At 47.5% G+C, this 27,343-nt stretch overlaps 1 protein-coding gene across 5 annotated transcripts in view; it reads left to right on the plus strand.

Moving 5' to 3' along the window:
- Nucleotides 1-27,343, plus strand: part of LOC101837563 (ubiquitin carboxyl-terminal hydrolase 29) — a 204,056-nt gene that overhangs the window by 158,068 nt on the left and 18,645 nt on the right. Inside the window, exon 3 of one of the 5 annotated variants that reach the window (XM_040734000.1) lies at nt 7,941-8,041. The exons of the other annotated variants lie outside the window; for them this stretch is intronic. The gene's annotated coding sequence lies outside the window, so the exon portion shown is untranslated. The remainder of the gene's footprint in view (nt 1-7,940; nt 8,042-27,343) is intronic. 5 annotated transcript variants of the gene reach the window in all.

Consider the following 27,343-nt stretch of genomic DNA (forward strand, 5'->3'; position numbering starts at 1 on the left):
ACACAAACTACCGAGAATTTCTTCCATCCAGGAAGTCTGATTCATTGTGACTTTCTTTTACATTTTCACACGTGTGTAACGTGCACGTATGAAGATAAACGTATTCTTGTAGGTGTGCAGGTGCACGTGTGCGGGAACATGTCTGTGTGGGGTCTACACGCATGCGTGTGCTTACGTATGTGGAGGCCTGGGGTGGATATCACCCCCCATCACTCCTCCACCTTATTCATTGAGGCAGGGTCTGTCAATCGAACCAGAGTCCACCCACGTGACGAAAGTCACTCTCCAGCAGCTCTGAGGACCCCCTGTCTCACGTACTCTGCATGTATGCAAACTCCTGGACGTCTGAAACCTATTCCTCATGGCTGCATGGCAAGTGTTTCAATGCCGAGCTGTCTCCCCAGCCCCCTGAATTGCACTGTTGTGTAGGGTTAACCTCTAACCACCTTTCCAACTGTACCTCCCCGACCCAGACTGCCTCCCACCAGGGAGATAGCACAGCAGGCGTTTCCTCTTTCCCATGCCCCCCCACCACTGCTCTACACACCACCTTCCCTGACTGAAGACATCAGAGCCTACTAGGGGCCACTCCGCATTTCCCTTGCCATCAGGGTCAGCGCTGGCCCCGATGTCATAGCAGCTGTGGTGTCTCGAGGCAATGGGAATTAAAAATTTCAGCCTCCCTGCCATCTCACGGGACCCTCATCAGATGCACGTTACACTGTTGATTGGAATAGTCTCATACACTCAGAGCTGCAGCTGGACCACGAGAGGGGAAACAATTATGGTGGCAAGAGTTTGCTTAGAATGTTTTACTCCTTTGTGTTTCCTGTGTACGCCTGGGTATGTGTTGACACAAGGGTGAAATGGTTCACATTTGGGGCTTAGAAGACAACATTTAGGTTCTCTTCCTCCTACCGTGTGGGTTCTGGGGGCTCCATCTTGCTGGAAGATGCCTTTGCCCACTGAACCATCGCTCTGGCCTTGATAAAAAGAATTTAGCAACAACCTGAATGTGCAGATCTCTGTGAGTTCAAGGGCAGCCTGCTCTACAGAGTGAGTTCCAGGACAGCCAGGGCTACACAGAGAAACCCTGTCTCGAAAACCAAAACCAAGAAAAAAAAGCCCTGGATGTATATATTTCTCTAAAATTCAAAGATTAAAAGTGTGTGGCAGTGCATATCTTTATTCTCAGCACCTGAGAGGTAGAGGCTCGTGAATCTCTGTGAGTTCAAGACTAGCCATGTCTATATAGCAAGTTCTAGGCTAGCCATGGCTACAACGTGAAACCCTGTCTTAAAAATAAGATGGAGTTGAGCCACCCTGAGTGTCTGAGTATAGATGTGACCTATGGTACATACGTGAAAGTGTATACACACACACACACACACACACACACACACACACACACACACACACACACAGATGGGGACTTAGAGCTCTTCTGTGACCTCCTAAGACCTGGCAGTGAGGGGCCAGCGGGGCTGTTCTGATGGGGTATGTCCTTCTGTATATATGTTTCTCTTATTGGTTGATGAATAAAACACTGTTTGGCTAGTGGCCAGGCAGGAAGGATAGGCAGGGCTACCAGACTAGGAGATGAGGAGACTTCTGGGAAAGGTAGGCAGGGAGAGCACATCAGGGAGGGCGTCATGTGAGACAGGACACGCAGGCATTCTCCAGTAAGATAAGACCACGTGGAAATACTTAGGTGAATAGTAATGCTAGTAATTAAGACAGAGCTAGCCAACAAGAAGCCCTAACCATTGGCCAACAGTTTTATAGTTAGTATAAGTCTCTGTGTGTTTATTTGGGGTTGAGGTGGCTGCTGCGGGACCAGGCTGGCGGGAAAGAACCTCCAGCAATGCTGCTCAATGATGCTCTTGCCATCAAGACTGGCAGTCTAAGCCCCATCTTTGGGATCCACAGGGTAGAAGGAGAGAATACAGTCTGAAATGGCATCCCTCTGGCTTTCATACACACACTGCGTCATGTGGGTGTGAACACACACACACCCAAATCAATAAACATAACACATAAAGAATTTTAACTGGTGGTGGAAGTCCAAACTCCCCAGTGACAGATACCTCCAGGAAGTAACATACAAATATCTAGAGAACCCACATGTACATTTTTCGTCTGACTCAGAGGCAACTGGTCAGGATTTATCTAAGGCATCAAAACACAAAATCTTAAGACTGCACAAAAATCTCAAATCTGACAATTGTCACGACTTTGATTCTGCAGACACACAAAATCTTGAGTCTGAGCTGGGCAGTGGTGGTCCCAGCAGCACTCGGGAGGCAGAGGCAGGGGGATCTCTGAGTTTGAGGCCAGCCTGGTCTACAGAGCGAGTTCCAGGACAGGCTCCAAAGCTACAGAGAAACCTTGTCTCAAAAAAAAAAATATTCCCGCGACTGGGGAGGCAGAGGTAGGCAGATCCCTGTGAGTTCAGATGAACCTGGTCTACAGAGCAAGTTCCAAGATGCCAGGGTTATACAGAGATACCTGTCTCGAGCAATCAAAAGATAAGTAAATGAATAAATCAAAATAAATAAAATAATTTAAAATTAAGTTTAAAAATAAATAAAAATATTTTTTAAAAACCCACGAGAGCTGAGGGGACAGCTGTGTGGTTAAGTGTGGGTACTGTTCTTCCAGAGGACCTGAGTTCAGTTCTCAGCATCCATATCCAGTGGTTTACAGCTGCCTGGAACTGCTGGCCTCCTTGACACACACACATCTATACATTTAATTAAAAGTAATCCAGCTATGGTGACGCATGCCTTTAATCCCAGCCCTTGGGAGGTAGAGGCAGGCGGATCTCTGTGAGTCTGAAGCCAGCCTGGCCTACATAGTGAGTTTCAGGCCAGTCACAGCTATATAGTAAGACTCTGATAATAATAATAATAATAAATAATAAACAATAAAATCTTAACCAGGGCATGGTGGCTCATGCCTTTAATCCCCAGAACCTGGGAGGCAAAGGAGGGAACATCTCTGAGTTCAAGGCCAACCTGATCTACAGAAAGAGTTCCAGAAAAACCAGGACTACACAGAGATTTAATTACATGACTAGACAGACAGACAGGTGGATGAATGGAGAGAATGGATGGATGGATGGACGGGCAGACACACAGACGGATGGATAGATGGACAGACGGATGATACTGTGAAGGGTCTTTAAGATGGGAGTCCTCCCCTTTGAAAATAATACTGTGACCTGATCGGTTCTAAACGGTAGAGGAAAAATTGGTTAGAAGCAGCAAGCACTCGTGTAATTCGCCAAACAGATGGTTAGTATTAAGTCCACTTTTTTCATATCTTGGAAGGGCTGCCTCCCACATGTCTGCAAGAAAAGCAATGTTCCGCCTCCATCTCTTGGATGTACATCCTGCCTGCGATCCAACACCACCCCTAGCTCACTGGAAACCCCATGGAATTCTGGAGACCAAGGGTCCACGTGGCCGCGCAACCTTGCATGAACGTTCTAACTGCTTGCTTCCTGTCACTTGGAAAAGTTCCTTCTGTCTGTTCAGCAGGGCCGGGATGAGGGGGAGTAGGGGGCAGCCTCCAGCGGGGTGCGAAGTTTTAAAAGGTGAGGTGCAAACATCTCAGCAACACAGACAAATAACAGCTAAATGAAAGATTTGTTTTTTTGTAGTGTCGTTTTTTTTATGTCAATTTTTTTTTAACTCGGGGAAAGTAATCAGAGGTGAAATATTAACATTCCGGTGGTTTGTTTTTGCTTTATTTTACTTTATTTTTTTGAGACAAGGTCTCTTGTATCCCAAACTAGTCTTGGACAGAGTGCTGAACTTTTAGGCGTTTAATACCACGTTGCTGAGGTTCCAACCCAGGGCCTCTCGCATGTCAGACAGGCACCATACTAACTAAAACTCCCAGGAGAGGGTGGACAGTAAGATGAGGCAGGGGAGGTACCGTTTACCAAGGGCACTATCTGTCCTGTTTCTGGGGAAGGGTTTGGCATTGCACTCGCTGTGGGCTCTCTGCGTTGCTTTTAGTTTCCTGTGGTGGGGCGCATGCGTGCGTGCCTGTCTGCAGGCAGGAGTGGAGGCCAGCGTTTGTTGTCGGAACGGCTTCTCCCATTGATTCTTAATTTTTGAGAGAGGGTCTCATAGCAAACTCAGCAAAAACGGTCTCTTGCCAGGGAGCCTCTGGGTCTGCCAATCTCCGCGCCTGCCTGCTCGCTCCCATTTCTGGGGTTCCACTCGTGCGCCGACCTTGTGAGTGGGTGCCAAGACTCCCGACTCAAGCCCCCAGGCTTGCACGGCGCGTTCCCTTTATCCCCTCTAGTCCTGTGCTGTTTCCACCTTCTTTAAAATGCTGCATTTGTGGCATAGGCCTGCAACCCCAACTGCTCATGAGGCTGGGACAGGAAGGTTGCGAGCTCCAGAGTTCGCGTGGGGATGACAAGGTGGATCAGTGGACGCTGAGGTCTGCTGCCAAGCCAGCTGCCTGAGTAGAAGAAAATCAGCTTCCGAAAGTTGACCTGTAACCTAATGTGCTCTGTGGCACTTGTACACACACGCACACACGCGCGCACACACACACACACTCAATCACCACCACCACTAACAATAACAATAAATTAAGCTGGGCGTTGGTGGTGCAGCCTGTAATCCCAGCTCTCGGGAGGCAGAGGCAGACGGATCTCTGTGAGTTCGAGGCCAGCCTGGTCTACAGAGCAAGTTCCAGGTCAGGCTCCAAAGTTACACAGAGAAACCCTGTCTTGAGAAACAAAAAATAACAACAGCAATAATAAATTAAATTAAAAAGACTTGGCTACAGAGTAAATTCAAGGCCAGCCTGGGCATCTACGTAAGATCCTATCTCAGAACAAAAGCAAGGCCGGGCCTGAGGTGTGGCTCCAAGGCAAAGCACGTGTCTGTCGTGCACAAGAATCCAGGCTTCGCCCTCAGTACCACAGCTTAACCTTCAGGAAAAATATTTCGCAAGAACTGCAAGTGTCACAGGCATTAGACTCGCTTGCCTGCCTATCCTGCGTGAGTGCCTGGGTTCCAGCCCTACCCCTGGAGAAAGGTTTTTGAAAAGAAAAGGCAAAATTACACGAAAATATAATAGTGAGGTTTCTTGGGGCCGGGGGACAGCAAAAGCTACGCTTGGCTGACCTAGTCACTCATGTGCACTGCTCTAAGTCGTCATAACCAGCAACCTAGTCCTCGCAGCCAATGGATGAGGCTTGAACAGCCGACTGCAAACCTCCTTTAACCACATCCCTAGCTTCCCCTCCCCGTGAGAACTCATCACCCCCTCAAGGACAGGATAAAATCGCCAGCTAATTCTCTTCCCTTGTTTTTATCTGAAGCCTGTCATCCCTGCCTCCAGCCACCCCCTGCCACACACACATCTGGACATTTACAGATGCTGTATGTTCCAGTTGTCCTCCATGCTGCCCCAACGGCCGGAGTTGTCATATCCGACTCCCGTCTGTCTTCTCACCTCCTTCCCGACCTCTGCCCAGAGGTTTCCAAGAATGCAGGCTGATTGCACTGCTGGGAGGGTGAGCAGCTGCCCAGCATTTGGGATACCAGACTTTCCCATAACAGCATCGGTCTCTAGCCAGTACTCCCCCACGCCCGCTATGCTATGTGCACCAGACTGCCTCCAACAATTTCCCAACCGTCTCGTTTCGGTTTGCCAAGGCGAAGGTGCTCGTGCGAGATGCATGTGCGCGGTGCGTACGTGTGTCTGCACGCTGGTGTGCGGGTCAGCGTTCACGGGCGTGAGTGCTGGTGCCATGAGTGCGGCACACGTGTGGAGATCCGAGGACACACCGAGGTGTCGGTCTTCACCGTCCATCCTGTCTGAGAGAGGATATCTTTGCACCGCACAAGCAGGACAAGCTTGCCGACCACTGATCCAGGCATTCGCCAGTCTCTGTCTCCCACGTCACGGTGGGAGTGCTGGGATTGTAGACATGCATCACCTTGCAAGGCAAATACTTTACCCACTGGGTACCCATCCTCAGCCTATTAGGTACTAAAATGCTTCCAACAACCCCACGATGCTTCCTAATTTTTCTTTAATTTTTTTTGAAAATGAGAACGCGTTTCTTGCACAAATGCATTCTTTGTACAAACTCGTTGTATAAATGGCTTCTACGATGACATTCTCATCATGTGCCTTGACTACATTGATCTCCCTCTACCGTCTCATGACCCTTTTCCCTTTCCCTTTTCCGTCTAGTCTCCTTCCTCTTCCTTTACAGCAGGGCGCTTCAAGAGTTCAGGGTCACCCTCAGCTACACAGTGAGTTCAAGGTCAGGCTGAGTGAGCTACATCCTCTGGCTTCCTCGTTGTGAATGGGCATGCGCACAAATGCACCCGGCACACACGCATACACAGTTTATTTAGAACATTGTTAACTTTTAAAAAATTTATCATATAGCTAATTCATCTCTCATCTTCCCTTTCCTCCCTCCAACCTCTCCCATGAAGCACCCCCTTTTCTCTCTCAAATCCGTGGCCTCTTTTTCTTTAATCGCTCTTACATATATGGGTATATGTATTCCTAGATACATAGATACAACCTGCTCAGTCTATGCAAAGTGACCTGTACGTATATTGTCTCAGGGATGACCACTTGCTATGGATGTACAACTGGGGTGCCCTGCCTTGGGAAAGGCTGTTTACCCTGCTCTCAGCATCCCCCCACCTCCACCCCGTTGGGCGTCATGCTTTGTCTGGATTTGAGGCCCAAAAGGGCAGGGATATGAAGATTAGCACAGGTGAGCTATTTAAGGAAAAGAAAAGTATTCTCTTGCTCTGTTTCTTTGGAAGCCTGCCACGCTTCTGACCCCCCCCCCCCAGCTTGTGTGTAAGTTCTTTCTCGGGTAAATAAGTCTATTATATTCCATATTGCATTGACCTCCCTTGTCAGCTGGTACCAGGAGTGGCCGGAAGCCCACTCACCTTCCCTGTTAGCATATCCATTGGTGCCGTCATTTCCGGGGTCTTGTTTAGGTAGCCACGTTGGTGAGATTTCTCGGGTGTAGCTTCTCTGACACTTCTAGGAGACAAACTCTCACAACAAACTTCTTGCTCCTCTCGAACAGGGTCTTTCCTTCCCCCCTCTTCCACTAGAATCCCTGAACTTCAGTTGCAGGAATTTGTTTTAGGATTTACTTATTATGTATACAGTGTTCTGTATGACTACAGGCCAGAAGAGGGGATCAAATCTCATTACAGATGGTTATGAGGCACCATGTGGTTGCTGGGAATTGAACTCAGGACCTCTGGAAAAGCAGCCAGTGCTCTTAACCTCTGAGCCATCTCTCCAGCCCCACAGTTGCAGGAATTGATACACACAATTTTTAAAAGCTAATAGTCCCCCTTCTACCTTGGTGTGTGTGTGTGTGTGTGTGTGTGTGTGTGTGTGTGAATGAGTGAGTGAGAGAGAGAGAGAGAGAGAGCATGCACGCCTGCGTGATACATATCTACTGGGTTCCACATATGAGATAAAATATGCAATACTTGTCTTTGTGAGTCGGGCTTAATTTTTTTAAGCCATATGACAACCTCTAATTCTATCCATTTACTTTCCTCTTGAGAAAGATTACTTTATTTTGATTTCATATGAACCTCCAATTCTAACCATTTACTCCCCTTTTAAGAGAGGTTGATTTATTTTAATTTTATGCGCATTAATGTTTTGTCTGCATCGCATTCCTGGGTACCGCGTGCATGCCTGGTGCCAGCGGTCAGAGGAGGGTGCTGGACCCCCTGGAACTGGAGTGACAGACAGTTGCGAGCCACCACGTGGGTGCTGGGAGCCAAACCAAGGCCCCTCGCAAGAGCAACAGTGATCTTAGCCGCTGAGCCAGCCGCCTCTCCAGCCCCAACCCACCCATTTTATTGCAAATAACGTAATTTCCCTTCTCTTTACTTTTACGACAGAAGAGAGCTTCAATCGGATCTACAGCAGGTGATGCCATCTGGTCCAGGGTCTCTCTTGTCTTGCATTGTGGACCTTTCATCACTGGAGAATTCTTTGCCTTGTGAGTGAGTGTATGGGATTTGTGGGAGGAAATGTGCAGCCTACCTCTACATACCAGTGAAGTCTTTATTACATTTTTATAGTGTGTGTGTGTGTGTGTGTTCTCACATGAGTATAAGTCACAGGGCAACCTGCAGGAGTTGGGTCTGAGGTACAGAACTCAAGTCTTGGGAATGAGCCCCTTTACCCACCCAGCCACCCCTTTACCTCACAAGTTCCTCTCGTGTGGCACCTAACCCTTGTCCCCAGACTTGGCCAGTTGTCTCCACTCCTCTTGGAGATCAAGTTCCAGCCGGCACTGGCTCCTGATGCTCTGCTTTGATTTTACCTCTTCTGACTTTCGCCTTCCTCAGGGGACCACACTGGCTTCCCACGAGCACGTGTAGCGTCAAAACTGATGTCATTTAGAGTTTTAGATTAAACAGATCCAAAACAGTAAAACAGCACACCAAAAAAGAAAAACCCCAATTGTTGAGGCTGGAAAGTTTCAAACACTTTTGAAACCTTTCCAGAGGACCCAAGTTCAGTTCCCGGTACCCACGTGGTGGCTCACAACCATCTGGGACCCGGGGCCCTCTTCTAACCTCTGCGGGCCCCAGGTACACACACTCTGCAGAGATATACACACAGGCTCAACACTCGTGCAGATAAAATAAAATCTTCAAAAAGCACACGCATAAGAAGAATTGCTGGGACTGGGAATGGGGACCGGTCGGTAGAGTGCCTGTCTAGCTGCAAGCCCACACATTGTATACTGTCACCTCGAGTCCTGGGTCCCACCCTCAGCACCACAGAGAACTAGGCACGGTGGGACAGGAGCACTTGGGTAGGAGAGACAGGGGGCAGGGAGTTCCAGAACACTCTGGAAGATAAGAGACTTTGTTATCTTGAGAGAGAGAGAGAGGGAAGTAGGGAGGGAGGAAGGAAGAAAGGAAGGAAGGAAGGGAATTCTTATTTTAAAGTCTATTTAAAAGAAAAGGGCAGGACTGGAGAGATGGGCTCGGCAGGTCTGAGAATCTATGGCCCTTGGAGAGGACTCCGGTTTAATACCCAGTATCTACAACCAGGAGGCTCACAATTGCCTGTAACTCCAGTTCCAGGGGATCTGACTCCTTTAGCTTCCACAGGCACTGCCCTCGTGAACACACACACACACACACACGCACACACACACACACACACACACTCACTTAAAAATAAAATATTTAAAAGAATCAGAAAAAGAGGGAGGACCAACAGAATGACCCAGCAATTAAAAGCGCTTGCGTGCACACTAACAACCCAACTGAATTCCAAGCACCCTCGTGAAAAGGCTAAATGTGGTAGCTTGTTTGTCTAGTCCCAGAATTCCTACATCAGCATGGAAGACAGAGATGGGGAGAGACACCCAAAGGCGCTGTCCACTGCACAGGGAAGCCACACAAACGGCAGGAGCGATCTTATCTTTGCACAGTGGGAACAGACTCCTGGCTCCTGAAAGTTGGCCTCTGACCTCCCCTCCTTCAGTGTGGGCATAATACTTGCTCATCCCCACCAAACGAAATATAAATCTTACAAGAAAGGAAAGGAGAAAGAAAAAGCAAGTCAGATGTTTGCTTGATCTCAAACACACCCGGAGCTTCAAAGGCTCGTCCGTCTGAGGAGCGTATGAAATATCGATACGCTTATCATCTCTCTGGCCTTGCTATCTGTGGCCGCCACCCGCTCCGAGCAGACTTCACAGGCATTCCCCGACATGGGGCTGTTTCAGTGTAAAGGGACCATCTTTGAACTTCGGGGGGAAGGAAACAAACATTTAAGGATTTATCATCAATGTCCTTGGGGCATGTACCCTCAGAAGGAGCCTTTCACCCCAAATCCACCAGATAAGAGTTCTTTATTCTATCTGCAGCCCGTATGGAATGTGCCTCTCTTCCTGTTTCCTTGAGTAACCGAGTTATTATTTTGAACCGCATATTGATAAACCATTCGCATTCCAGGCAAGACGGCTTACGAACCTCAGTCTGGAGGAAGGAAAGTGTGTGTGTGCGTGTGTGTGCGTGCGTGTGGGGGGGTGGGGTACCGTCTTTGTCCCCATTCCTCTTCCACCAGCTACCCGACAGTGTCTTCTGACCTCAAACAGCTCCCAGTCAGGGCCCAGAAGCCACCTAGCAGAGAACACAACAAGAGACAGGGAAGGAGTCCAGGTCCCCTCGCTAATCAGCTCAGAGTTCCATAGCAAAATAGCAGAGTGGGTGACTTGAGCAACAGAAACTGTTTTTTTCTTTTCTTTTCTTTTCTCTCTTTTTCACCATTCTGGAGGCTGAGAGTCAATGCTAGAGGTGACTGCAGTCCGCTGGTTCCTGGTGAGGGCCTTCTTCCAGGTTCGCAGTTGTTCTCACATGGTGGAAGGAGATGAAGGATGGGAGGAAGACAAGGAATGAGGGAAGGAAGGGTATGCAGAAAAGAAACCAAGAATTGATGTTGGGGAGAGCAGCTGGAGAGGCGGCTCAGTGGTTATGAGCACTGGCTGCTCTTGCAGAGGACCTGGGTTCAAATCCCAGCACCCTCATTAGGGGATTCAAACACCTCTTCTGTACTCTAAGGGTACCTCGCGCGCGTGTGCGAGCGCACACACACACACACACACACAAAACTAAAAGCAAAATACATCTCCTTTTAAAAGCACTGACATGGGGTTGGAGAGATAGCTCAGTCATTAAAGGCTAGGCTCACAACCAAAAATATAAAAAGTACTGACCTGTAACTTTTCCTGCTCTTTGAGGGAAAAGTCCCAATGGGCCCACCCTGTGCTCCCCTTAAATTTCAGTTGCCCCCTGAAAAGAGTCCACTTTGGAGTCGAACCCTCCATATGCAAAGTTTGAGGATGATGGCACGGAACCTTCCTCAAACTTTCTGCCGTGGGAGACGTTAGCGTACGTCAGATACAGGGCCGGCTACCGCTACAGTCGCTGCCCTAACTCGCACACACTCACACTCCCCTTCTCACTCTGAAATCCACAGCTCTGTGTTACATGACGGCACACAGCCCGCAGAAGACCCAGGGAGAAGGCGCCGTCCCTTCACATATCTGAGGAGAGGAAGGGAGACCCCCCCAACAGCTGGGTGAACCGCTTGCCAACATGGGAAAGAAAGACTGACTGAAGAATCCCTCACTCTTGGTGACAGAGTGACTGGTGACTAAGGCCATCGGGGAGGAGCAGCTGGGAGAGTTGCTCTTGTAGGCCACAGGGACCTGTCATATATTTAAATATATATCCACACGTGGGCCTATGTGTTTCTATATGTACTTGTGTGCGTGCTTGTATATATGTATATGCCGATGTGCTTGTGTGTATATGTGTATGCATATAGGTGAGCTCACGTGTGTCTGCATGGATGTATATGTGTGTATATGTGTGTATGTGCTTATGTTTATATATGTGCACATGTGTGTGTATGTGTATGAGTTTGCATATGTTGTATATGTCTTTGTATGTGTGTATGTGTGTATATATGTATGTATATATTTGTATATGTGTCTGTGTATGTGTGAACGTGTATATGCATATATATGTATGCATGTATATATATGCGTGCAGATATATGATTGTAAATCTGGGTTTACATGTATATTTATACATGTATCTGCATACATTTATGTATCTGTACATGTTTTTATTCGTGTTTGGATCTATGTGTATATATGTGTGTGTGTATATGTGTATGTGTTTACATGTGTATGTATGTATGTGTATGCTTGTGGGCTTCTGCATGCGTGTATATGTATGTGTGTATATGTACATGTGTGTTTATGTGTGTTGTGTCACACTATTCCTCGGGAGATGTGACAGATGTCTGCTCACCCAAGGTAGGGGACCAGGGAGAGACCAAAGTAGGGATATCCCCCAAGTCGCATTTGGTGAACCAGTGAGTTCTACCGGGGTTTCACGCAGGAGTCTGAGTGAGAGGTTATTACAGGAGCAGAAATGCCGAGACAGCTGCATCATCACCAGAGCCCACCCCAGGCTACCGACAGCTCACTAAAGCTGGGAGCCTGGAGCACGCTGCACAGCCTGCGGGCAGCTCCTCGGGTTGGAGAGTGTCCTTTCCAGGTAGTTCTGCTAGTCTCTTCTTCCTCCAGGCAGCTCAGCTGGCCTGAGAGTGTCTGTCTGTCAGCAGTCCTCGCCGCTCACACATGCTCGGGGAGGGAGGGCTCTAGTGAGTCTGGTTATCTTCAGTGACTTCTTGTAGTCCCCTGCTTCCCGCAGGGTAGTGTTAACGTTTTCCTTTCCCCCAAGATCATTCTGTGTCTTGAGGTGATCACCGCCCCCACCCCAACATGGAAGCTTTTAACCTTGGAGAAAACACCTACACAATACCGTGTGTGTGTGTGTGTGTGTGTGTGTGTGTGTGTGTGTGTGTGTGTGAGAGAGAGAGAGAGAGAGAGAGAGAGAGAGAGAGAGAGAGAGAGAGAGAGAGAGAGAGAGAGAGAGAAGGGCAAACAGTCCTGGCAGAACAGGGGCAGGCAGGGAGGGTAACCAGAGAGTGACCAGAAGCCAGGTGCAATGACATATGTATTAAAGTGCTGTAATGAAATCCTGAAATCCATTCTTTTGTGCAGTAACTTAAACATAATAATAAAAAACGAAGGCCCCACCCAGGAGCCCTTCTTGATATCAGAATCTGGTGGAACTTGGATTTTTGTGTTGATTTACTTTTGCTGTGTCTCGGTAAAAACAAAGCAACAAGAAAATCAAAAGAGAAAAAAAACCTTGTAATTGTAGCTGAAATCTCAGGAATCTCTCTGGCACATCAACTAGTCTCTGTCTCTGACTTCAGGGAAACCTATGCCTGTGTCCTAAACCCACCATGATGGGTGGGATCATTTGCGGCATGGGGGGCGGGAAGCTGGCAGGCATCCGGGCTGTGTCAGGCAATCCTCTCCCTCCCCCTAGCCCCCCCCCCGCCAAAGCAGCTTCTCAGATTTGCTCCATGAAGGTGGGAGCCGCCGCTTTCACGGGTGACCAACTTCAACCATGACCATGATGAACGGTCAACAGCATTTCTGTCGCCAACAGGTCTGCAGCTGCTGCTGCTGCTGAGCAAGGGCGGTCAGCTCTGTCCCCTATTGCCTGCCTGCCTGCCAGCAGAGGCCCCAGGCTGGTCAAAAGCAGTTTGACATACCACAGCGGCCAACGCAGCTGTTGAGGGGGGATTAGCTGTAGGGAAAACTGATCCAGTGACAAATGATTTCGGTATGTCCGCCCCTGGGAAACGTGATCTTCAAGGTTTGCGCTATAGAACTTGTTTGTTTCAAGAGATGAGGAACACGTTTGTTGTCTGTGTCTCCAGAGAAATCACAATGTTGACAGTTCTTGGGATATGCCCAGAGACGGAGTACAAAAAAAAAAAAAAAAAAAAAAAGAAAGAAAGAAAGAAAGAAAAAAAACCAATTACACATAGGCTATGCTCATAACCATCAAATGCTGGTTTGGGAATTGCCGTGTGAAGGCTCCTCTCGGCAGCCTGCTCAGAATGTACGTCTGGTGACTTCTGAGATGTCACAGTCATCACCCACAATTACTATGTAATAAAAACACTTCCCCAAAGGAAGATATCCGTGAGCACGGCTCCTCACGGGAGGGAAGTCTACAGCCACGGGAGCCCGAGATGTAATCACAAGTTTATCAATATTTCATTTTCTTTGCACGAAGCTGATAAGCATTCATAGCCCTGGGTGTGATGGGAATTTATCGAGATTTACATCTTTCAACTTTCTTTCTAGAAGACAGTGAGGTTTTTCAATAAGGGAATGAGGAGCCAGCAAGATGGCTCTGGGATTAAAAAAAAAAACACTTGCTGTGCAAGCCTGTGACCCGAGTTTGGTCCCTAGGTACCACAGTGGGCGGAGAGAACTGACCCCCCGAACTGTCCTTCCACTGGGATGTGGCCGCTCTACCGGGGCTGCACTTTTCAACGAGTCCCTCTCCCAACGGCTATTAATTGTCAATAGCTCTCCAACTAGGGGTGGGACTCCATGCCCCCATTCCATCTCCAAAAGTATTTGGTACAAATATGCACAAAATGGACTTTTTTTTTTTTTTAAGGACACAAAGTTGGGTGGTTAAGGAAGGAAGGCTGATCTGGAGAAGTTGGGGGAGAAGGTGGTATGATCAAAACATGTTGTACAAAATTCCCAAGTAAACACGTGTGTTAAAGGCAGAACAGGGGGCTGCAGAGATGGCTCAGAGGTTAGGAGCACCAACTGCTCTTCCAGAGGACCTGGGTTCAATTCCTAGCACCCACATGGCCGCTCACAAGTGTCTATGATCTGTCACCCTTGCACAGACACAGACATATGTGCAGGCAAAGATGTCAATGCTCATAAAAATAAATTAATTAAGAAAAAATAAATCCTTTAAGGACAAAACAAAATTGTCCTTTGGTCTCTTCATGCATGCCATGGAACATGCATACTCAGAGAGAGAGAGAGAGAGAGAGAGAGAGAGAATACATAAACACACAAAAGTAAAATATATTAAAAATAGGGCTGACAAAATGGCTCAGTAGTAAAGGCACTTGACATCAAGCTATATCTCAAGGACCTATCTAGTGAGTAGAAAGAGAGAATTAACTCCTCAAACTAACCAAAAGTAATCCTCTGACCACTACACATTCACCACAACACACACACACACACACACACACACACACACACACACACACACACGAAATCTTTAAAGGGGGCTGGAGAGATGGCTCAGTAGTTAAGAGCATTGGCTGTTCTTCCAGAGGACTGGGTCCAGTTTCTAGCACCCACAGCTACCTGTAACTTAAGTCCAGGGGACCTGACACCCTCTTCCAACCTCTGCAAGCATCAGGCACACGCATGGTACCCAGACACATGCAGGCCGAACACCCGTCCACATCAAATGAGGCCCTTTTAAAATTTATTTATTATTTTTTTTAACAGGAGAACAAGGTGGTTGTGTTCACAGTTCAGAAATATAACTTTGCTCTCCATCTGGGAGGTGGAGGACGTTGCCATTGAAATTTGAGGACACACCAGAGTATAGAAAATAGCCAAGAAAAAGAAGAGACAAGAAAAGAAAGCAAATAGCCAAATGCACCTCCCTTGTAGACAGTGATCAACCCTATGTGTCAAACTGTTGTTAACTAAACCATCTCATGCCTCGCACTGCTTTTATTCTTTCTTGTCTCTCTGTCTCTGTCTCTCTCTTGATGTGTGTGTGTGTGTGTGTGTGTGTGTGTGTGTGTGTCTAGAGATCAACATCAACTGTCTTCACTTTATTTTTGACACAGGGTCTCTCACTGAAGCCAAAGCCTGTCAATTTAGCTAGGCTGACCAGATAGCGAGAAGCCTCAAGGATGGGAAGTGATTTCATCCACAAATGTTATATAGCAGCCATGCCTTAAAGAGAAAGCTCGTATATAGAGAGCTGGTTTTTTTAACCAAGGCAGTGTGCATTCAGAAAACAGTCACCACTGCCAATGTCTATTATAGCTTGTATCAACAAAGACGGAGGCTACGGCTACACACAGAGTGTCTCTTGGCTGCTCATACATTAGACAGACTCCGATTCAGTTCTGGGAACATTCACAGCCAGGAGCTGCACTGAGCATTTAGAATTCAAAGAAACAGGGCTGGGAGCAGGGGTGGAGTGTGGGGATAAATGTGGTTCACTTAGTGGGTACAGCACCTGCTGTACAAGTGTGAAGACCCCAGTTTGGGTCCCCAGAACTCACCTAAAAGCCTGGCATGGAGGCTCTTGCCTCTAACTCTAGCACCGAGGGCACAGAGACAGGTTCACTGGCCTGATGCCCAGTGGCCGGCCAGCCTACCCAAATCTATGTGCTTCGCGTTCAGGGAGAGACACCACCTCCAAAAATAAAAGAGATATGAGAAGGAAGGGAGGGAGTGAGAGAAGAGAGAGGGGGGGAGGGAGGGAGAGAGAGAGAGAGAGAGAGAGAGAGGGAGGGAGAGAGAGAAGGAGGGAGGGAGTGAGAGAAGAGAGGGAGAGAGGGAGAGAGGAAGAGAGAGAGAGGGAGGGAGGGAGGGAGGGAGGAAGGAAGGAGGGAAGGAAGGAAGGATTCAAATGTAAAAATATTTGGGCTGATGACAGCTGAGCAGCGAGGGCATTTGAGTCAAGCCCCCACAACCCAATGGTAGGAGAGAACCAATTCCTACAAGTTGTCCTCTGACCTCCACATATTCAACACACAGCCTCCCCATACACACACTAAATAAATACACGTAAAAAACCAAAGTCCCCGGCTGAGAAGCTGTGGGGAAACGATGGCCAAGGGATGGAGAGTTGGCTTTCTTTAGAGATGCGGCCTCTGAGAGACCGCGTGCTCCTGCAAGATGACCCTCCCATCCATGAGGTGCTGGCAAACAACACGAAACGCACTCGCCGTGTTTCCATGACAAAGAGAGCATATGAAATCATGGGGCAGGGATAGGAGAGGGACACTTTTCATCCCCCAGCACTTCCTTAAACCAGGATCGGTAGTGCACACCTATAATCTCAAGGTTTGGGACTTGACAGACAGTCCCTGGCCAGCCTACCCTTGGGGATCAAGCTCAAAGCAAACGCTTTACTAATGGGACCATCTCTCCAATCTCCAAACAACACATTTTTAAGATGTGGGCCTCAGTCTCCCAACCTAGGGGGGAAAAAAAAGACACATTTATTGGAAGTTCCAGATCCCCTGGAGCTGGAGTTGCGAACCGGCTGTAGGGAACCTCTGGAATGGATGCCGGGAACTGTCCTTGTGTCCTCTGGAAGAGCAGCAAGCACCCTTAACCACTGAGCCATCCCTCCAGCCCTCGGGTAGTTCTTTGCTTAACTTGGCGCACAAAGTAACAGATTCCACGCAGTAGCTCTTGCCCGCAACCCGGAACCCAGGAGACTGAAGCGAGGAAGGTCATTACGGGTGCAAGGGCATTTTGGATTATGTAATTTGGGACAGTATGGGTTGCAAGGTGAGATCTTATCTCGAAGACGAATAGGATTAATAACAGAATAGGTTTCTTCACATCTTCGTACATGTGTCATTGTAGGCTGACCGCCGCAGCCACCGTCCCCAGTCCCTCTCATCCCCCCGCGCCCCCCCCCTCGTGGGGATCTCTTTCTCTCTCTAGCTTCCTGTCTGTTCTCTTGCCACCATCAATATGGTTAGATTTAGTTCCATGTCTGAGAGAGAACATATAATATTTGTCTTTGAGCTGGGCTTATTTGTTTAACATGATGAGCTCCATCTATTTTCCTGCAGATGATATTATTTTATTCTGCTCTATGGCTGAATAATACTTCACTGTCCGGGGGGGGGGGCGGTGCAGCCACACACAGCTGTATATCGCACTTTCTTTAGCCATTCATGTGTCGATGGGCGTCTAAATTAGTTTTGTAATTTGACTGTTGTAAATAACATTGCAGTAAGCATGAATGACCAGCCCTCCCCGTTTTACCTAAATCATTCTATAATGGCTCTACCTGAGGGCAGGCGAAACGGCTCAGCAGGCAAAGGCACTTGCTGCCACGTCTGATGACCCGGAGTTCAGTGACCCAGGACCCTCATGGTAGAAGGAGAAAACTAACTCTTGTAAGTTGTCTTCTGACCTCCACATAGTCTCCGCCATGCGTGAAGCAACGCGCACGCGCACACAGACACCTAAATACTTAGTGTGTGTTTGCTTGTTTCAAAGACGCTGTCCCCAGGGTTGGGGACGCAGGTCAGCACCAGAGCTTGTCTGGAATCCACCAGTGAGAGAGGGCTTTGGCATTGCAGACACGGCAGTGACGGTGGTCATGCTTGTCATTCCAGCATTCGGAAGTCTGAAGCAAGAGAATTGCTGTGATCTCGAGGCCACTCTGTGCTACACGACAAGACCTTGCCTCGAGAATAAATATGGGCCAGCAAGACAGGCGCTCGCCACTAAGCCCGTCTACCTGAGTTCAATCCCCGGAACCCGCATTGTAGCAGAGAACTGACTCCCTCAAATTGTCCTCTGTCTTTCACAGATGTGCCATGGCGCCTATGGACCCTGGCATTTTCACAGACACAAATAAACAAATGGGGACAGTTTAAACAAAACAAATTTAAAAATCCCCTTTTCAAACGCCGCAGGAGGCACTGAGCATTAGGTCTCCAATGTACGAAGCCGGGAGACACTCTACAGGGTTTTAACAACCCCAACGTCAGGGTGCTAGCTGGGAAGCTGCCTTGGGAGCCTGCAGTTTGGTGAAGGCAGGATTTGGAGACACGGTACCCAAGGCCTTAGTCAGCAACCCCAGCTGAGGACAGTCAGTTCAGTGGCTCCGGTGGCCGTTGACAGCGGGTGACAAGGGTAGCCCATGGGGGTTGTGTGGGATCCTAAGCCCAGGAAAACAGCAGACAGCTGGAGTCAGGATGGTGGAGGACCTGGGCAGAAGGAAAGAGATTTGCTCTCGAGTCTGCAAGTGTGGGAACCTTGACTTCTGTCTCCCCCCCCCCCAGAAGGCGAGACACGACACACCAGAGATTAGACCCCAGGCTGTCCCCCTCTCCTCTCCCACAGGAAAGGAACTGAATCTTCAGCCACTAAATTCTTTGCTTCTCTGTCGCTGCCAATCAATTTCCTTCCCGTTTGTGGATTGAAGAGTGATCACGAGTGCCCTCTACTGGCCGCTTTCCCCGCCGTGTAACAAATGGAGACCGCAGGAAGCCACTGCGGCTAACCAGCACCAATCCTTCTTTTTCTCTCCTTCCTGTCTTCCTCCCATCAATGTTATCGATACTGAAGGCCTACTATGTGCCACATATTGTTGTGATGAATAGGATAGCTCACTTATACTGAGCAAGTGAGAGGGGCTGTATACGAATAATAATAATAATAATAATAATAATAATAATAATAATAATAACAAACACGAGTTAAGACATAGTCGAGTAATTTGAGGGGAATCAGGATATGACTGGAATGACACAGGTACAGAAGTCTCTAGGAACACAACTCTTTTTTTTTCTTTAAACAAAAAGCAAGTTTACTCCGTGTGTGTGTGTGTATGTGTGTGTGTGTGTGTGTGTGAGAGAGAGAGAGAGAGAGAGAGAGAGACAGAGAGACACAGAGACACAGAGAGACAGAGAGGCACAGAAAGAGACAGAGAGGCACAGAAAGAGACAGAGAGAGAGAGAGAGGGAGGGAGGGAGAGAGAGAGAGTGCGTGTGTGCGTGTGTGTACGAACGCCATAATATATACATGTTGAACTGCTGAACTCAAGGGTCAACTCACAGGAGTTGGTTCTCTCTCCTTCCACTATGCGGGCCCTAGGGATTGAAATCTGACTGTCGGACTTGGTTGCAAGCTCCTTGATATGTACTGAGCCCTCTTGCTCCCTCCAGGAACATGCTAATGAGATATACCCAGGATCCTCATGTTTAGCAAGCTGCAACTTGCACGGTGAGGGCAAGTTAGAGGTCACCATAACCAGTCAGGCTGCAGCCACATGCTGGATGGCTTTATCTGGGTCCCCCTCCCTACCAAAGCTCCCCAGACTTTCCAGCCTCTTCTACATAACAGATGAGAAGCTCAGAGGAGTGCAAGCCACTGGTCTATGGACCCTTGTTTCGGGACCCTCAAACCTTTGCAGAACTGTGAATCCAGGCTGGCATTTTGAGCCTACACACACACACACACACACACACACACACACACACACACACACACACACACACCTGTGAAATACAAGTCCAGTTCCAGAGCCTACAATACTCCATGCTCTGCCCCTCTTCCCATCCTGTTGCAGCCCCCTCCTCTGTCTGCCTGCAGTTTCCATAGAAACAGAGATGGCCAGATGAGAGCTCTGAAGGAGACAGCGCCCGAGACTCCAACCTCAGACTTTTATATAATTAAAATGCGTCGTCAGATGAGGCCTCTTTAGAAAAGCGGGGAGCAGAAAGGTCTTTCTGTGTGGGGTCTCTGCCATCCCAGGCAGAAATCTCAAGCTGCTTCAAAAAAAAAAAAAAAACCCCAGCAACATGAATGCTATTTGTTCTTCTCTTTACCCATTCATGATTAAGCCAATTATCTGTCCCACAAACTCAATGACTAGGCGTGAATAACAGAAATAATTTTGTTCCTATTACTGAGATAGGGCCTTGCTATGTGGCCCAGGCTGGCCTCAGACACAGCAATTTTCATGCCCCCACTTTCTGTGTACTCGGATAACGGTAACATGGCATCACGCGTGTGCAGTGCAGATGGCTGTACTAGTGTGTATGGATGATAGACAGATATTTAGTGTATCTGTGTATTTAATGTACTGCAGAAAGCATATGGGAGTCAAAAGACAACTTGTGGGAGTCATTTCTCTACCATGTGGGTTACGGGGACCAAACTCAGTTCAGCAGATTTGGTGGCACGCCCCTTTACCTACCAAGCCCAATTATATTAATATATTCATTTTGTATTTGTTCTCAGCTGCTGGTGTTGTCATGGAGACACAGTATAGATGAAGGGACATCCCACAATGCCTCAGTAAAGATGGTGAAGATGCTTGCTTCTGGCCAGGCATTGGTGGCACACGACTTTTATCTCAGCACTCGGGAGGTAGAGGCAGGCGGATCTCTGTGAGTTTGAGGCCAGCCTGGTCTACAGAGCGAGTTCCAAGACAGGCTCCAAAGCTACACAGGGAAACCTTGTCTCAAAAAACCTAAAACAAAACAAAAATATAATAATAATAGAAAGGAAGGAAGGAAGGAAGGAAGGAAGGAAGGAAGGAAAAGATTGGGAATCAGGGAGTGGGCAAGATGCCCCCATTAGAAAAGGCAATTGCCACCAAGCCTGCTGACCTGAGTAATATCCCAGGACCACTATGATGGAGATGGCTGACACCCAGAAATAGTCCTCTGTCCTCTGTGCCCCTGCCATGCCATTTGCGAACATGTGCCCACATAAACAAACGCAGTTGAAAATGTCTTTTTGGACACGCTAGGTCTTCCAAATTGTGTAACGTGTGTGTGTCTCACGGGGCCTCGTGGATGTTTGAGCTGAAGCTGTTTGCTTTGCACTAACATTGGAGCAAGGTCTTCACCTAGTCAGCTACACTAGCCCGGATTTCTTGTCCCTCTTCACGGGCGCTTTGCTGGGATTCTGGGTGTAGACTAACATTTCTCAGTATGTGGGTCGCAACCCCTCTGACAAGCCTCTATCTCCAAAAATAGTTACGTTGCGATTCATAGAAGGAGCAGAGATTACAGTTATGAAGTAGCACAGCAAATAATTTTACGGTCGGGGGGTCACCATAACATGAGCAACTGTATTAAATGAAGGGTCCCGCAGCATCAGGAAGGTTGAGAAACGCTAGTGTGAGCAAAGCCCCCGCTCCTGCTTGAATTCTGAGTTCTGGGTCTCTGCTTCCTACGTTTTACCTGGCCATCTCTACCTCTCAAGCCAGAGAATCCATCTCTGCAGATTCAACCAGATTTTCATTTAAAAAACACTCAGAAGCCAGGCATTGTAGTAGCTCACACCTTCAGCCCCTGGGAGGCGGAGACAAGCAGACCCCTGTGAGTTCAAAGCCAGCCTTTGTCTGCAGAGCAAGTTCAAGGTCAGTTAGGACTATGGAGCGAGGCCCTGCCTCAATAAATAAACAAATAAGTAAATATCACCTCTGGACTTAAAGGACACATACGTTTTGAGAGGTCAGAATTTCCTAAAACAGTGTAATTACGACTTCGTAGCACTTACGTGGTATTAGGTATTAGAACCAATGCAGAGTGGACGAAAGCACCTGTGTGGGAATTCTAAGTCAAGGTACTTGCTTCCAAGCCTAGTAAACCAAGTTCATTCCCCAGGTCTCAGATGGTGGAAAGAGAGGGGGAGATTCCTGAAAGTTGTCCTCTGACCGCCACGTGTGTCCCATGACACATGTGCACCAAGCACCCAACCCCAACAGACACGGTACAGACACACAAAACTAACAAGGTAAATGCAGAATCGTGTGTAGGAGCTCTATGCAGACCCTGCCATTTTACACAGGGGGCTTGAATATGTGTGATTTTGGGCATACTCGGGAGGCTTAGAACAGATCTGTCATGCATCCAGAATCCTGACTCTAAGCATAAAATATCTACTGTGTGCTGAGCGTTGCAATGGGCTAGTAATGCCAGAAGGCCAAGAGAAAAATCTTCATCCTGGTGCTATGAGCATAAACTAATCAGAGAGAGAGACACAGAGAGAGAGGGAGAGAGAGAGAGAGACAGAGACAGAGACAGAGACAGAGACAGATAGACAGAGACAGAGAGAAACAGAGACAGAGAGAAACAGAGACAGAGAGACAGAAGGAACTTAAGACAACAGGAGAGTTTGTGTAGCAAAAAAATAAAGTAGGATGTTAGGTGGAAGGCAAAAAAAGGGTGGGCGTTTTGCCTTCTCTAGTTTGGAGGGCAGCCCTGAGATCTCCATTCTCATTGTCACCGTCCCCATCCTGCCATGAAGGACAGTCTCAGCTGTCAGTCAAACTGGATGTGGCGTCAGCTGCTAGGTAAGATGCTGTGCACACCAGTGGCAGATGTTCTTGATCAGGTCATCTCACTTAGGAAGAGCCATCACCCTTCCGACGGCAGCCAGGTACGAGGAGGTCCCAGGGAGAAGCTTGGCTCCCCGCCTTGTCGCCTTCAGGCCTCGCTGTTGAGTTTGTCTACCATATTGGCAAGCTCGTCCATCCTATTTTGTTTTGTTTTCTTGAGCTCACCTGCCCCATCACTGCTATGGCGGCAGTCAACACTTCACTGGTATCGGAAGCCAGCTTCTTTGTCCCTCCAATGTGGACTGGGGACCAGTGGCTCTCTGGGGATGCTCCAGGCCCTTGGGACAGGACTAAGCACCCAGTCTCCTGTTTGCAGACAGTCAGTGCAGACTACCAGGTTGTACTGCATAAACTAATCAGATAAAGTCCCGTTTAATACATTTTTTCTATCAGCTCTTTTCCTATACTGAACCGTGACTAATAACCCTCCTATTCTAGTATCTCTACGGTCTGAAAAGCACTATTTTACCAATTCTGGAAATGCGATGACAGGCATGGTATTAAGTGATTTGCAAGTAGCACGTATTAATAATCCTTGCCATAATCCAAAGATACATATTCTCCATTTTTAGAAAAGAAAACTGAGAATCAGAAAAAAATAAAATTGCTAACCCACGACCTCCACACAAAATTCCCCACACAAAAATACTACTGGGAATTATTCATATGACTTGTTAGGATTCTAACCACAATACAGTCTGGAAAGTTCTATCCCCTGTATCTCTCAGCCTCATCCCTATCAGTTTCAGTTCCCATAGCAACGGGCAGAGCCTGCCTGCATCACTAACACCGGAGGATGCTATGAAGGACCAAGGCAGAGTAATGGATGCTAGCTGGGCTGAGGATGAAATCATGGGTCTGCTGTACTCCTACCTGGGGTTCAGATCTGAAATAGATATAGTTATAATATAAATATAGATATGTATGTATTATAGATATAGAAATAGATGCAGGTAGATAGATGTGCATATACATATATGTGTACATTTTCTATCATATTTCATGTATACATAGATTTACCATACATTAATATCTGGCAGGGTTACTGTCTCTAAAAAATACCGTATTGGGCTGGGTGGTGGTGGCACACACCTTTGATCCCAGGACTTGGGACGCAGAGGCAGGAGGACCTCTGAGAGTTCAAAGCCAGCCTGGTCTACAGAAACGGTGTGAGGATCTGGAGAGATGGCTCAGCAGTTAAAAGCACCGGTTGCTCTTCCAGAGGACCCAGGTTCAATTCCTAACACCCACATCCTGGTTCATATCTGTCTGTAACTCCGGTTCCAGGGGATCTGACACCTGTATACAAATGCACATAGAATAAAGTTAAATAAATTATTTTTTAAAAGACACATAGTGATATGCCAGAGGTTCTCCAAGCAGATATTAGGGACTTGATAAAGAAGAGGAATGGCAAGGATTCTTCTAGGAAGCCGAGAGTCTCTAAGCCTATACTTTTCCCCAAATCTACATCCCAACTATTCTCCTTGATAATTTCAGAGCTCAGCTCTAACACCCTGCTATCTCCCAGGGCTCAAAGTGAGGTCCTGGAATAGTGGGATGGAGAGGAGCATGGATAAACGTAGGAGAAAAGAGACTCCTTGTCTCAGTGTCTCATCCCCAGGGGAGCAGTGAGGACAGAGGCATTTTCTGTCCCTTGTTGACTTCCAAAAGCAATACTTGGTTCTTCAAGTAGCTGTTAAAATATACATGTCTCCCAGGATCTCTTAGCTTCATCCCTACCAGGAGTGCAGAAGACCCACGATTCCCCGCCCAGATCAGTTGCTCTGGCAGCTATTACTCTGTTTTGGTCCTTAGGAGCATCCTCTGGTGTTAGTGATGCAGGTAGACTCTTCCCATTGCTATGGAAACTGAAGCTGATAGGGATGGGCTGGGGAGATGGCTCCTTGGATAAAGTGGCTGTCACCCAAGTGTGAGGACCTGGGTTCGAATCCCCAGAATCCATGTAAAACTAGGTACACTAGCATGTGTCTATGAGCCCAGTGCTTCTATTGTGAGACTGGAGGCAGAGACAGGAGAATACCCAGGAGTTCTCAGGGCAGCTAGCCTAGTGTAATCAGTAGCAAACAAGCAACCCTATCCCAAACAATATGGAAGACAAAAACACTTGAAGTTGCTATCTGACTTCTACACATGTGATCGTATCCACACACACATGAAGACATATAGGTACACATGCACAAGAAAAATACACGGGTGTTTTCTCAGCTGGTGAGCTACCTTTCATTTTTTAAAAATTCCGTTCTTTCTAAGATGCATTTATCTCATGTGTGTGAGCTCTTGTCTGTACGCAGGTACCTGTATCACACTGGTACAGTATCCGCAGGGGCCAGAAGAGGGCGTTAGATACCCTGAAGCCAGAGTTAGGCATTTGAAGAGGGACTCATGGGTGCTGAGCACCAAACCAAATCCTTTGCAAGAGCAGCGAATGTTCTTAGATGGCTGTCTAGGTCGATCTCTAGAGCTAACTGAGCTCCCTCTCCAGGCCCAGCTTTAAATCTGTTTTTCTTCACTACAGTATATATACATCCTGTCATCCTGTGGTAATGATACTTAGAATTTGCATCTTTTTTTCTGATTGTTAATATACACCATGAGATTCTGGCAAGGCTAGGCTGTGGGTGAGCTGAAGCTCCCAGTCAGTCATACAATGAAAAGAGTAAGCAGCAGATTGGGTGTACTATACACACCAGTGTGTGTGCGTGTGTGTGTGTGTGTGTATAGTGTTTGTGTGGCGTGTATGCAAGTGTATGTGTGTAGTGTGTGTGTGCATGTGTGTGTGGTGTGTGTATGTGTATGATGTGTGTGTGTGCATGAGTGTGGTATGGTGTGTGTATATTTGTGTGTATGTGTGGTGTGTGTAGTGTGTGTGTCGGTGGTGTTTGTGTTGTGTGGGGTGTATGTGTGTGCTTGGTGTGTGTGCATGCATGTATTGTGCAGCGTGTGTGTATGTGAGTGGTGTGTGTGTGTGTGTGTGTGTGTGTTGAGGAAGGAGCTTAGGTTTTGTACATGCTAGGAAGATGTTCTACCACCGAATTACCCAAACCCAGGCCACCAACACTTTTTTATGCTGTATATTGTATCTTCACAAGCTAGCCTGCCTATAAAATGCACACACAAGGCATTCAATGCGGTATTGTAATAGGCTTTGTGAGAGAAGAGTTTTGCAGAGCTGCAGGATGATCAAGCATTTTGCAAATGTGGGCTAGGATGATAGAGTCAATAAGTTAGGTGTATTAATCCAGTGCGTGCCGTATTCATGCGTCTATGCAGCTGCAGAGGCCAAAGGTGGCAGGTTACTGGGTGTCTGGTCTGTCACTCTCTGCTTTGTTCTTTTGAGACAGGATGTCTTGCTAAACCTGGAGCCTGCTGGGTTTTGTTTAGGCTGTCTGCCAGCAAGCACCAGTACGCTTAACTTTTTACATGGGTCCTGGGGTCATTCTTATACTGCAAGTACTCTTTCCCATTAAGCTATCTCTCCAGATAGATTTATTTAGTATTTATACAGTCTTGTGCCTCCATGTATCCCTGCAGGCCGGAAGAAGGCACCAGATCTCATTACTGGAAGAGCAGTCAATGCTCATAACCTCTGGGCCATCTATCCAACCCCTTTTTGTAGTTTTTTTCAAGACAGGGTTTCACTGTGTAGCCATGGATTTCCTGAAACTGGCCCATTCTGTAGACCAGGCTAGCCTCAAACTCAGAGATTTGCCTGTGTTTGCCTCTAGGAGTACTGAGATTAAAGGCTTACACTACCACCTCCCAGTTCTCTCTCTCTTTAAAACCCTATCTGTCTGTCTGTCTGTCTGTCTGTCTGTCTGTCTATCTATCTATCTATCTATCTATCTATCTATCTATCTATCTATCATCTATCATCTATTTTTTTCTGTGGGCGTTGGATTTTTGCCTGCATGTATGTCTGTATGAGCATGTTGGATCCCCTGGAACTGGAATTACAGACAGTTGGGAGCTGCCATGTGGGAATTGAATTTGGTCCTCTGGAAGAGCAGCCAATGCTCTTAACCACTGGCATCAACTCTCCAGCACCTTTCTCCAGACTCTTAAATGCACATTTTGGTGGAAAATATTTGGAACTCATGATGGGCTTATTAGGATGCCAATGCATCATAAATTGAGAAACATCTTTGTATCGAGAGCCAATTATGTGTCTTAAATTATGATAAACTCTAGGAATACTGGGTAACACAAATAAGGGCCAGAGACATGGCTCAGACGGTAAAAGCCCTTACTTTGGGCACCTGACAATCTGAGTTTGATCCCTGCAACCTATGGTGAAAGGTGAGGACCGACTTCCGAGAGATGTGTGCTGACCTACACACACTCACACACACACACACACACACTCATACTCACACACACACTCACACACCCCACTCACATACATACACACACTCACACGCTCACATACACACCACTCACATACATACACACACACCACACACACACTCACACACACAACACACACCACACACATACCACACACCACACACACACACACACTCACACACACACCACACACATGCACACACTCACACACACTCACACACACACTCACACACTCACACACACACGAAGAAATACATGGCTGGGCATGATAGAGCACACCTTTAACCCAAACACTTGGGAGGCAGACGCAGATACATCTCTGTGAGTTCGAGGCCAGCCTGGTCTAGCAAGGGAGTTCC

The sequence above is a fragment of the Mesocricetus auratus genome, unplaced genomic scaffold (genome assembly GCF_017639785.1).
Source record: "Mesocricetus auratus isolate SY011 unplaced genomic scaffold, BCM_Maur_2.0 Super-Scaffold_100037, whole genome shotgun sequence".
In the NCBI taxonomy this organism is placed as follows: domain Eukaryota; kingdom Metazoa; phylum Chordata; class Mammalia; order Rodentia; family Cricetidae; genus Mesocricetus; species Mesocricetus auratus.